We start from the raw sequence: 13513 nt of genomic DNA, 5'->3' as shown, positions 1-13513 counted from the left end.
AATGCTTTTTTCTTTAAAATTCTGAAAATATTGTCTTGATTTCAAATGACTTAAATTTCCTATGCCCCAGAGCACCGATTTTAATAGATGATCAAGTATTTGTATCATAATGACTGGTAGCAGTCACAGCACTAGTACTTGGCTGCTGCTCCCGCTCTTCTTTTGAGTGATCGACTCACAGCACTTATATTATTAACGCAGTGGCACGGCACCTCCTGAATGTTATTGTTTAACACAGTGCCACTGCCTGTTTCTGAACACATTTGCAGGAAATTATAGCACAAATGTACACCAATAAAAGGTTAATGCTGCCACGTATTAATAGCGCTGCACTGCACTGTGGGCAGTTACTGCACCAGTGGGCACCAATAAAGGGTTAATGCTGGTCTATATGAGGAGGTCTGGGCTGCACTGCAGGCAGCTATAGCACTAGTGTGCATCAATCAAGGGTTAATGCTTCCCTATATTAGGAGCTCTGGGATGCAATGCAGACAGAGTACCAGTGTGCACCAGTAAAGGGCTAATGCTGCCCTGTTTTAGGACCTCTGTGCTGTGGGGAGTTATAGCACCAGTGTGTTCTCCAGCAGTCCTGTATTAAATAGTGCCTTAATCACTGTGGGAGGGACTTATATCGAATTCAAAACATGTGATATAAGATGCAGGGAAGATTATGTTTTTTAGCCTTGTTTTGGAATCCAAGTCTGGCAGAAAACCTTAGCCACAGCTTGGATTCACTAGGATAAGAAGAATTTTCACGGGACCTGTCAGCTCACTATTGCCAGGCATCTCTTGCTGTGTGGTGTATTGAGGCAAGATGTATGAGGACACATCTATATCAACTTACCAGACAAACAACTTAAAAAACACATATCCTTTTTGAGTAATGGATTGTTCGTTTCACCCACCAAAAAGCTTAACAGCATTAAATGGGAGAAAGAGCTCAATCTCTTTGCAAGAAATTTGCTGCCACATAAATTACTCAATAAAAAATACACCCCCTACACTCACTAACCTAGCCACCTCTTAGAACATAATGACTGAGGAAGATCAATAAGGAATAGCTTGTGTCAACACTAAAGAGCCATCAGAATCAAATAACATGAGAGAAATTTTTTAAAACTAGTCCTTATTCATACCAGACACCAAGGTTTGTAAATGTCTCCATGTAAAAGGAAAAAATTATGCAGAATAAGAAAATTGAGTCATTCAATATGAGTAAAGAGGAAAACAAGGCCATGAGAAAAATGCATGTAAAGCTCGAACCCTCCGATAAAGGCAGTAATGTTGTTATTTGGCCCAAAGAAATGTATTTAACAGAACCAAACAATCAATAGAATAACACAAATTATTACAAAGAACTGATCTTCAACACCACACAAACTTTTTGAATATATAGCAGTACTTAATAACCAAAGCTGGTGAAGAAGTCATTACTAAACAAGACTTTGACTATTTATTAGATGTCTGGAACTTTATTGTATAACTTACAGTACCATTGCTGCTGAAAGAATTAAATCTAAAATTCTAAATAAGGGTTTTGTTAAAATTATGCTGACATTAAGAAATGAGAATTTGTCTTTTATGGTTCGTATCCTCCGATATTTACTCAGAGTTGCTTAGGTTCGATTCCCACATATTTCTCAGCAAAGTTTCTATGAGCCATTGTTTGCAGGTGCAAAGAGGATATACAATGTTGCACTGGAATGCAGCTGCATGTTCTTTCTCAAGGATAGCAGAATAGCTTAGAAATTACTTATTTGCTTTTTAATAATGTAGGCAATACTGCCTTCTGCTGTTAATGGAAAACTGAGCTTATATTGTGTATGTAGAGGTCTTTGTTTTTATTGTTATCAACAAGGTCACGTGAAAAAGGATGACCAGCACTGGCAGCAGATGGTCTGAGACAGAAGGAGGACAAACCCAAAGTACAGATGTAGCCATGATCATGCCTTCTTAGGCCCGGCCACGTGCACATCTGGGTTGGGCATGCATCTTAGACATGCACCAATTCGCATGAATGAGAGCGAAAATTACCATAGCTCAGCGCGGCTATGGCGTGCCTGGCCATGCCAAGAGTGCTTGATTAGCACAGATGTAGCTACATGGCTACATCTGTATAATAGGTCAGTACCCCCACATACCAACTCTGACCATGGTGACACCCAATGTTTCAGGGCCTCATTGTACTATACCTGCAGAAATAGAACATGAAGTGACTGTAGCTTGTTTAGTGGATACTGGGCTGGCAGAACCATTGTAAGCACAGATTCATCCCTGCTTAGTTACTAATGATTGTGTTAATGTCATTGATTTAAATGGCACTACTATGCCATTAAAAAGAACCAAAAATCTTTTACTACAATTCCCTACAAGGACATCAGTGATAGCCCAGAAGCCATAAAATACAGGGATGGGAATATAACAATTGCAACTGGAGCAGGCAATCAGCAGTCTATTGCTTTTGACACCTATACTGTATGTACTATATGCTTAGACATTAAATACACACATTAATCAGGTATACACCAGTGTAGAGGAAGTCCTGACTCAGGTTCCAGATAAACATTGGATCACAAGTAAAATTATGTGGGACTCTTGACCATTACATAGATGTCTATCCAACTAAAAGCCAATGTCCAACCTGTGCATATGAAACAGTAACATCTTTATCCAGATAAAACCAATAGGCAAGCAGATACAAGAATGCATAAAGACTGGGGTATTGTAGTCTTGTTGTTCCCCATGGAGCACACCCCTTTTCCCAATAAAAAAGAAAACAAAGCCATGTGAGCCAGTATCCTACAGGATGGTTCATGACTTAGAGATGTCAATAAAAGGATGGTAATAGATAGCCCTATCATGCCCAATCCTTACATGCTACTTATCTTCCTTCTACCTCCGAATGGTTCACAGCCATTGATTTGGCAAATGCTTTCTTCTCATTTTCCCTGAGAGAGGACAGCCATTATAAATTGGTCTTCACATACTCAGACAAGCAGCATTGTTGGACTAGATTACCACAGGGAGGGATTACGTCACCCTCAACCTTTTCAGCAGCCATGTCACTAGTCCTTAAAAAATGGCACCCTTGTAATACAAGCACAGTGCTCATCAAATATGTGAATGACCTTCTTTGTTTAAATACTAAAAAAGACTGTATACAGGACACTATCCCAATCCTATCTCTTTTAAGATAATAAAGGATGCAAGGCATAGAATGACAAACTGCAGTTGATACAAACTCAAGTTCAGTTCTTAAGCCATTGTATATCAGCTAGAGCCAAGCACATTACAGATGAAAGGAGAACATCCCTTTCACAGGTGCCACTAGCCACAATATTAAAACAATTCAGGACATACAGTATCTAGACACAAGAAAAAAATAGTGGGGGGAAAATAATCCTTTGTGGTCATCTCTCACTTGCAGCAAGTAATAAAAACAAGATTGCTACTTGATAAAAATTGGAAACAATTAACCAAAACAGATGTATATTTTAATGATTGTGCTGTGGGAAGAAGTTTATTTACTACACCTGTTCACAAGAACCAAATAATTGGCTTATCTTTTAAAATGAATAATTCTAACACATACATAAACCAGCATAAATAAAAAAATAAAATAAAGCTATTGATTTTAATGTGAAGTAAGACATACAGTATAAATATAGCTTCACGTCTATTTTTCAAACACATACAAATTCAGAATATAATAGATTTGTCTTTATGTATAACACTATGGATACAGTTCATCAATTTTAATTTATGCAGCAGTTAGCTGAATAGATTAATTTAGATCTGTCTTTGTTCCTTATAAATAGAATCTGATGTCACATTAAGAGTTCAATAATAGTTTGTAGAACTTTATATTAAAAATCCTTTTAACTCACCCCGAAGTTCCCAATTACATTCAGGGGTTCCCAATATGCCAATTTAAGACGACTAATTAGAGATGTGCACCGGAAATTTTTTGGGTTTTGGTTTTGGATTTGGTTCCACGGCCGTGTTTTGGATTCAGACGCGTTTTGGCAAAACCTCCCTGAAATTTTTTTGTCAGATTCGGGTGTTTAAAAAAAAAAAAAACTCAAAAACAGCTTAATTCATAGAATTTGGGGGTAATTTTGATTGCATAGTATTATTAACCTCAATAACCTCAATTTCCACTCATTTCCAGCATATTCTGAACACCTCACACCTCACAATATTATTTTTAGTCCTAAAATTTGCACCAAGGTTGCTGGATGACTAAGCTAAGCGACCCAAGTGGGCGGCACAAACACCTGGCCCATCTAGGAGTGGCACTGCAATGTCAGACAGGATGGCACTTAAAAAAATTAGCCCCAAACATCACATGATGCAGAGATAAATAAATAAAAAGAGGTGCAAGATGGAATTGTCCTTGGGCCCTCCCACCCACCCTTATGTTGTATAAAGAGGACATGCACACTTTAACAAACCCATCATTTCAGCCACAGGGTCTGCCACACGACTGTGGCTGAAATGACTGGTTGGTTTGGGCCCCCACCAAAAAAGAAGCAATCAATCTCTCCTTGCATAAACTGGCTCTACAGAGGCAAGATGTCCACCTCCTCCTCATCGTCCGATTCATCACCCCTTTCACTGTGTACATCCCCCTCCTCACAGAGTATTAATTCGTCCCCACTGGAATCCACCATCTCAGGTCCCTGTGTACTTTCTCGAGGCAATTGCTGGTGAATGTCTCCACGGAGGAATTGATTATAATTCATTTTGATGAACATCATCTTCTCCACATTTTGTGGAAGTAACCTCTTATGCCGATCGCTGACTATGTGACCGGCTGCACTAAACACTCTTTCGGAGTACAAATATGGAAAAAAGAGAAAACGGCTGCGCAATGTGTCAGGGCAATATAAAAATAAGAGCTGATGTGTAAATAATAAAAATAGTTTATTATACTAATGACAATGAATTATCACATTAAAAGTCAATTATATGTTTATGATATATAAAATTATACCAAAATATAAGTGCTAAATCACCTTGATATTGAAGGTATATAAGCTGGAAGTTAACGACTTCAGGATTAATGAGACAATATGTCCAGTTTCAATCTCCATAAAGTGTGTCCACAATCAGATAAACGGCCGGTTAGTTAATGGCTAATAAAGGAATGCCGTAATTGACAGTCCCAGTATGGCAAATGGATGGCTGTTGCCTGACACATAAATGTGTACCTCTCCGTGGGCTGGTCCGAACTGAGCGTCTTTGAAAAAGTCACGGGTCACGTGACGAAATGCGTCAGGACTCCTCCCCTTTTTCTCACTGAACACCTGCATATTCCAGGACACAGCTACTCTGCCTGAAATTCACCGGCAATAGCGGCAAGCAGCCAGCATCTCACACGGAACCAAGCCATGAGCTCTGTGCGGCAATTGTGACTGGCTTTTAACATCCTCCATCCCGCTGACTACCGGCGGATGGTGCACGTCCAGGTAGTCTAGGAAGATACTCCAAATACAGCCGGATCTCCGTGGCAGTTTCCATCCAACAGCCTCACACCTGCCTTCTCTACCAATCTTCACAGCACTTATTGGGTGAAGCACCCGCAGGTCAATTGAGCTCGATTCAGTGGTGTTCCGTATATCCAGACACGCTACGTACCCTCCAGCTCTACACTTCACTTGGCAAGTTTTGGACTCACCTGGGGACGCTCGGGTTCACCAGCCCATATGGAGAGGTAATCTCTTTTACACACAACCGACATATGCCGTTTATCCGCATTGAAGTTGCTCATTTCAAACGTGCAGTGACTGTGTCTTATTTAGGAATCACATTCAGCAGCTGTGGCAACAGTGTTTATCAAGGACTGTAACATATTGTTACATCTGAACTTTCAATCAGCCAGTTCATTGAAGTTCCATCGATATAGCAATCACTGCAATAGCTTATATAATTCATGTGTTTTACATTTATGTATGCGGTAAATCAGCAAGCTACGATCAATATTACCTATGAATTGTTTCTATTAAGTGGTATTTTTATTAGATCATTGTGAATATTAAATATATATTTTTTACAAATTCATTTGACTCTATGGTTGTTATAGAACCTGGGAAATTATAGTGTACGGATGCCATGAGCGCCTCTATTAATTTCTCTATCTGCAGACTTGTGTCTGCTGGAAAGAGAGATACAACGTAGGCTTTAAACCTAGGATCAAGCATGGTAGCCAAATTGTAGTGCTCTGATTTCAACAGATTGACCACCCGTGAATCCTGGTTAAGCGAATGAAGGGCTCCATCCTCAAGTCCCACATGCCTAGCGGAATCGTTCCGTTTTAGCTCCTCCTTCAATCTCTCAATCTGCTTCTGAAAATGCCTGATGAGGGGAATGACCTGACTCAGGCTGGCAGTGTCTGAACTGACTTCACGTGTGGCAAGTTCAAAGAGTTGCAGAACCTTGCACAAGATAGAAATCATTCTCCACTGCTCTTGAGTCAGGTGCATTCCCCCTCCTTTGCCTATATCGTAGGCAGATGTATAGGCTTGAATGGCCTTTTGCTGCTCCTCCATCGTCTGAAGCATATAGAGGGTTGAATTCCACCTCGTTACCACCTCTTGCTTCAGATGATGGCGGGGCAGGTTCAGGAGTGTTTGCTGGTGCTCAAATTTCGGCACGCGGTGGCTGAATGCCGAAAGGGGCCCGCAATTCTTCGGGCCACCGACAGCATCTCTTGCACGCCCCTGTCTTTTTTTAAATAATTCTGCACCACCAAATTCAATGTATGTGCAAAACATGGGACGTGCTGGAATTTGCCCACATGTAATGCACGCACAATATTGGTGGCGTTGTCCGATGTCACAAATCCCCAGGAGAGTCCAATTGGGGTAAGCCATTCTACGATGATGTTGCTCAGTTTCCGTAAGAGGTTGTCAGCTGTGTGCCTCTTATAGAAAGCGGTGATACAAAGCGTAGCCTGCCTAGGAACGAGTTGGCGTTTGCGAGATGCTGCTACTGGTGCCGCCGCTGCTGTTCTTGCTGTGGGAGGCAATACATCTACCCAGTGGGCTGTCACAGTCATATAGTCCTGAGTCTGCCCTGCTCCACTTGTCCACGTGTCTGTGGTTAAGTGGACATTGGGTACAACTGGTGAGTCTTTTCCTGACGTCTGTGTACATTCTTGGTATCGCCTGCCTAGAGAAGTGGAACCTAGATGGTATTTGGTACCGGGGACACACTACCTCAAGAAATTCTCTAATTCCCTGTGAATTAACGGTGGATACCGGACACACATTTAACACCAACACAGCTGCCAAGGCCTGAGTTATCCGCTTTGCAGCAGGATGACTGCTGTGATATTTCATCTTCCTTGCAAAGGACTGTTGGACAGTCAATTGCTTACTGGAAGTAGTACAAGTGGTCTTCCGACTTCCCCTCTGGGATAACAATCGACTCCCAGCAGCAACAACAGCAGCGCCAGCAGCAGTAGGCGTTACACTCAAGGATCCATCAGAGGAATCCTAGTTAGGAGAGGACTCATCAGACTTGCCAGTGACATGGCCTGCAGGACTATTGGCTTTCCTGTGTAAGGAGGAAATTGAGGGAGTTGGTGGTGTGGTTTGCAGGAGCTTGGGTACAAGAGGAAGGGATTTAGTTGTCAGTGGACTGCTTCCGCTGTCAGCCAAAGTTTTTGAACTTGTCAATTACTTCTGATGAATGCGCTCCAGGTGATGTATAAGGGAGGATGTTCCTAGGGGGTTAACATCCTTACCCCTACTTATTACAGCTTGACAAAGGCAACACACAGCTTGATACCTGTTGTCCGCATTTCTGTTAAAATAATTCCACACTGAAGAGGTGATTTTTTTTTGTAATTTGACCAGGCATGTCAATGGCCATATTCGTCCCACGGACAACAGGTGTCTCCCCGGGTGCCTGACTTAAACAAACCACCTCACCATCAGAATCCTCCTTGTCAATTTCCTCCTCAGCGCCAGCAACACCCATATCCTCATCCTGGTGTACTTCAACAGTGACATCTTCAATTTGACTATCAGGAACTGGACTGTGGGTGCACCTTCCAGCACTTGCAGGGGGCGTGCAAATGGTGGAAGGTGCCACCTCTTCCCGTCCAGTGTTGGGAAGGTCAGGCAACGCAACCGACACAATTGGACTCTCCTTGGGGATTTGTGATTTAGAAGAACGCACCGTTCTTTGCTGTGCTTTTGCCAGCTTAAGTCTTTTCATTTTTCTAGCAGGAGGATGAGTGCTTCCATCCTCATGTGAAGCTGAACCACTAGCCATGAACATAGGCCAGGGCCTCAGCCGTTCCTTGCCACTCCATGTCGTAAATGGCATATTGGCAAGTTTATGCTTCTCCTCAGATGCTTTTAATTTAGATTCTTCGGTCATTTTACTGAACTTTTGTTTTTTGGATTTTACATGCTCTCTACTATGACATTGGGTATCGGCCTTGGCAGACGACATTGATGGCATTTCATCATCTCGGCCATGACTAGTGGCAGCAGCTTCAGCACGAGGTGGAAGTGGATCTTGATCTTTCCCTATTTTACCATCCACATTTTTATTCTCCATTTTTTAATGTGTGGAATTATATGCCAGTAATATATCAATAGCAATGGCCTACTGTACTGTACTGTACTATATGTATACTGCTGGTCACCAAAATGCTGCACTGTCCTACTATATACTGCTCACAATAATGCAGCACAGAGATAGTATACTTGACACAGAGCTGCAAGATACAGCAATGGCATACTGTACTGTACTATATGTATACTGCTGGTCACCAAAATGCTGCACAGTCCTACTATATACTGCTCACAATAATGCAGCACAGAGATAGTATACTTGACACAGAGCTGCAAGATACAGCAATGGCCTACTGTACTGTACTATATGTATACTGCTGGTCACCAAAATGCTGCACAGTCCTACTATATACTGCTCACAATAATGCAGCACAGAGATAGTATACTTGACACAGAGCTGCAAGATACAGCAATGGCCTACTGTACTGTACTATATGTATACTGCTGGTCACCAAAATGCTGCACTGTCCTACTATATACTGCTCACAATAATGCAGCACAGATATAGTATACTTGACACAGAGCTGCAAGATACAGCAATGGCCCACTGTACTGAACTACTATAATTATATACTGGTGGTCCCCACAATGCAGCACACTGAGCACAGATATTTGCAGCACACTGAGCACAGATATGGAGCGTTTTCAGGCAGAGAACGTAGATATTTGCAGCACATTGAGCACAGATATTTGCAGCACACTGAGCACAGATACGGAGCTTTTCAGGGAGAGAATGCAGCCACGTCCTCTCCGTTCAATCTCCAATGCACGAGTGAAAATGGCGATGACGCGCGGCCCTTTATATAGAATACGAATCTCGCGAGAATCCAACAGCGGGATGATGACGTTCGGCCACGTTCGGGTTAACCGAGCAAGGCGGGCAGATCCGAGGCTGCCTCGGACCCGTGGAAAATAGGTGAAGTTCGGGGGGTTCGGATCTCAACGAACCGAACCTGCTCATCTCTACTATTAATATGAACAACATTGAGATTGAAATTTCATCTTGATAAAGTCCATAGATAAGGATGAAATGTGTTGATGGGATAAGAACTGCTTTAAATTATTGTACTTTTTTACATTTTCAATTAAATTCCTTATCAGACCACCAGAAGCTATGCTGAGAAATAACTGGCATTTCCTGCCCTGCACAGCACTACAAATCCGGCATGGAGGAGGTAAGCAGAACGCTCCCAATGCTGTGCAGGAAATTGGTACAGCACCCTGCCTCACCACCTCAGATTACCAGGGCTTGGAACAGAGGCAGCTGGTGAGGAGATCCACTGCTGTGACCTTGAACCCACAGTCAAGTGCACTGAATTTGGGTAGATGAGAAGTGAACCCACTGCTATGCTCCTAAGCACTACAACCAGGGACGCCCAGCTGCCGCACTGTTGCTGAACAGTGAACAGAGGAGACTTAACATCATATGCCAGTGACATTACAGCTTCCAGCAAGCAATCTATCAAACCCCATATTGTATCAAGCCAACAAGTACTAGAGCTTACATATCGGTTAAAATCAAATTATACCGGTGCCACTAACAGAAACTCCTGGGTGAGATAAAAATATTTTTAATATAAAGCTCTACAAACTATTATAGAACTCTTTGGGGGTGATAATATTTGAATTCCCCCTATCTACTGTCTACAGTGACGGGAGATCGCAGGGGTTGATATTAATTTGATGCCCCCCTATTGTGCTGATCTCACCCATTAGTTAAACCCAACTAAACTAATGGGCACAACTGGGAAACGTGCCATTTGTGCGGATCACTTTTCACACATTTCAGCTTGCCACCCACAGCAGGTATGAGCTGAAATGTAGACTCCGGCAGCAGATCGCGCCCAAATGTTTGAATATCTCCGCTTGTCACCATCTAGTGGCTGCCGGTGTCAAGAAGATTAGAATCTCGCCCATAAAGTGACATCAGATTCTGTTTATAAGGAACAAAGAAAGATCTAAATTAATCTATTCAGCTAACTGCTGCAGAATATAAAATATATACTGTACACTGTATCTATAGTGATTATATATATATATATATATATTAATGCAAAGCTACACTGTTATGTTCTGAATTTATATCTGTTTGAAAAATAGACCTGAAGTCATATGTATATGTCTTAATTCACAGTAAAAGCACTAGCTTTATTTTATTTTATTATTATTTTATGTTTATGTATGTTGTTTATAATAAATTGTGATTTTTGTGAACAGGTGTTATAAATAAACGTATTCTCCAGTGCAGTCATTAAAATATACATCAGTTTTGGTTCAGGACATTTCTAGTCCTTAAAGCCTATTGTAGGGACTGGATTCCAAATGCATCACAAAAGCTTCAAGTATTGTATGTTGAAAAAAAAGGAGATTTTAAGCGAGGACATATCTCTGAAAGAGAACCAATACGAAACCTTTGAACAATATAAGAACAATATTCTGAGTCCTCCAGTTTTGGCACTCCCTGATTACAGTAAGCCCTTTACACTTTTCTGTTACGAAAATTCAGGACATGCCCAGAGTGTACTCACACAGGAACATGGGGATAAAAAGGCCTCTTGGATACTACTCGTTACAGTTAGACCCTCATGTGTCTGTACTGTTGATTCTGCAGCACTACTTATAGACAAAGTTGCAGATCTTGTCTTCAGGTACCCACTTACAATACATGTACCACAAGCAGTCACTGCAATAATTAATTAGATAAAAACGAGCCACCTCTCAACTGCCAGACTCACCAAGTATGAAGTGGCATTACTTACACCATCAAAAATCATCATCAAAATATGTACAGTCTTGAACTCAGCTTCTATGCTACCACTGCATCCAAAAGAGGAGGAAAAGGGATACTTACACTGAACGGGACCTGCTTGGTCGAGAGGGGGGATTTGTGTGCACATGGATCCTGTTCTGTTGGATCCCACAAAACAGGATCCAGCCAGTGACACACAGGATTTCATTGTAATGTATGTGTCCTCATTGAAATCCAGCCATCCTGTCATCCAGCCTGACCGCAGCATGCTGCTCCGGTGCCCATGTGCAGTATTCTTGCGGCCAAGCAGGTCCCGTTGAACGAGACCAGTTTTGCCGCTATGTGTGGCCCTGCACTTACACAGATGACAGTGCAGGAGACAGCTGTGTGGTGGGAGACTCAAACATCCCAACTTTATTCTCTGATGACCATGATTGTTGTGAATTAATGAAACTAGAGACAAGTGGCATTCCCACTATGGGTGATGTGCCTCTTCAGAATGTAGACTTTCACCTGCTTGTTGATGTGTCAAATTATTATGTGGGGGTGAGCCACATGCAGGTTATGTAGTAACCACGGAAACTGATATTTTTATACAGGAGGCTCTACCGCTTTCCAGTTCAGCACAAGAAGCTGAGCTGCAGACCTTGGCAGCTACCTGTATATATACAGAAGGACATTAATACTGATTCAAGATATGCCTATTGGATCGCTCATTATTATGGCCCAATATAGAAGATATTTTATGGGGTCCACTTGTAAGCCTATTAAACATGCAGACTGCATTAGGTCATTGTTTGCTACTTTGCAATTGCCTAGGAAGGTGGCCATTATAAAGGTAAAGGCACACATCCAAGATAATACTATGGAGGCAAGAGGCAATGCATTAGCAGAGAGGGCAGCCCTGAAGCCACTCCCAGTTAATGTGTTTACAGTATCAGTAGAAATTTTCAAGCCTAGCTTACTGCAAAAAATGCAAGCGCAAGTCCCACAGAAGGAAATAGCAGTCTGGAAAAGACTGGGAGCAGAGGAAAAAGAAGGAAGGTGGACATTGGACCAATGCCATTGCCTGCCCCTCTAACTGTACCCAGTCATAGCACAAATTCTTCATGGGAAAACACACAGTAATTGCAGAGATATTATGGTCAATACCTTGAATAAACATTTGGTGTCTTCTGGGTTCATACAGGCAGCACAGGCCTATACCATGGGCTGTACAATTTGTGCCCTACATGACCCAGGGGAAATAATCTATATGCCTCTTAAGGCTCTCCCAAAAACATACCTTCCATTTCAGAGATTACAGATTGCCCAATGTATCAGGATATGAGTATGTCTTGGTATGCATGGAAATCTTTTCTGGCTGCCCAGAGGCCTGTCCCTGCAAATCAGCAAACACAAAAACTGGAGCAAAGAAACTGATAGCTGAACTAATCTGCATATATGGGGTACCTGAGGAAATAGAGAGTGACAGAGGTTTTACTGGGAGAAATGTAAACCACATCTTGGCAGACCTGGGGATCACACAGGCTCTACACACTCCATATCACCCCTAAAGTAGTGGTAAGGAGGAGAGATCAAACAATACATTTATATTAAAAATTGCAGAAACTAATGGCTGAAACCCATAGGAAATGGTTGTAACGCTTGCTCTCGGCACTGTTTTCAGTCAGACATAGTACCAGTGGGAAGCATAAAATTACCCCCTATGAGATACTGTTTGGTTCTCCAGCTAGAACAGGATGTTATTTCCCTCAGCAATTGTAGCATGTGCATGCAGATTTGACAGTATGTCATCCACTTACAACAAGAACTAACCAGAATACACCTTCAAGTGTCTGTTTCGTTCCAGATCCCAATTTCTTAGGAGAAACTTGTGGTCATAAAGAAACATGTGAGAAAAGGATTGGAACCACGATTTGAAGGCACCTTCCAAGTTCTTCTCAGTACTCTGACCTCAGTCAAGTTGACAGGACGAGACATTTCACAGTATGACACTTAATAGATATGGACTTATCGGCTCTGAACCTAATAGAGGTCTGTGGGCCTGCATAATGGGATGTGCATTTTTTTGTACTGGGTTGGTTGTGATAATATGGGATTTACTTATACATCCCTATACCCAGTCACAGCCCATCTTCATTAATTCCACCCACTATAATTCTAGAAAGCA

The sequence above is a fragment of the Pseudophryne corroboree genome, chromosome 5 (genome assembly GCF_028390025.1).
Source record: "Pseudophryne corroboree isolate aPseCor3 chromosome 5, aPseCor3.hap2, whole genome shotgun sequence".
In the NCBI taxonomy this organism is placed as follows: Eukaryota; Metazoa; Chordata; class Amphibia; order Anura; family Myobatrachidae; genus Pseudophryne; species Pseudophryne corroboree.
Note: the sequence above shows the minus strand (reverse complement) of the source record.